This window comes from Arachis duranensis, chromosome 1 (genome assembly GCF_000817695.3).
Source record: "Arachis duranensis cultivar V14167 chromosome 1, aradu.V14167.gnm2.J7QH, whole genome shotgun sequence".
Lineage (NCBI taxonomy): Eukaryota > Viridiplantae > Streptophyta > Magnoliopsida > Fabales > Fabaceae > Arachis > Arachis duranensis.
This window is the reverse complement of record NC_029772.3, coordinates 66,600,078-66,600,567: the sequence shown is the minus strand read 5'-3', so window position 1 is coordinate 66,600,567 and position 490 is coordinate 66,600,078.

The following is a 490-nucleotide window of genomic DNA, read 5'->3' as shown; positions in this document are numbered from 1 at the left end:
GTTCTATTATTCTCTCTGATTCCTCCAAATCAGGCTGAACATCTTTAAAGATGTCCTCTAGCTCTGATTCAAGACTCTCAGCCATATTGACCTCTCTTACCAGAGAGTCAATGATATCAACACTCATGCAGTCATTTGGGGTGTCTGGATGTTGCATGGCTTTGACAACATTCAACTTGAACTCCTCCTCATTGACTCTCAGGGTTACTTCCCCTTTTTGGACGTCAATGAGGGTTCGGCCAGTTGCTAGGAATGGTCTTCCTAGAATGAGAGTTGCACTCTTGTGTTCCTCCATTTCCAGCACCACAAAGTCAGTAGGAAAGGCAAATGGCCCAACCTTAACAATCATGTCTTCAATCATGCCTGATGGGTATTTAATGGAGCCATCAGCAAGTTGAAGACATATCCGGGTTGGTTTGACTTCTTCAGTCAAACCAAGCTTTGTGATAATAGAAGCAGGTATTAAGTTGATACTTGCCCCAAGATCACA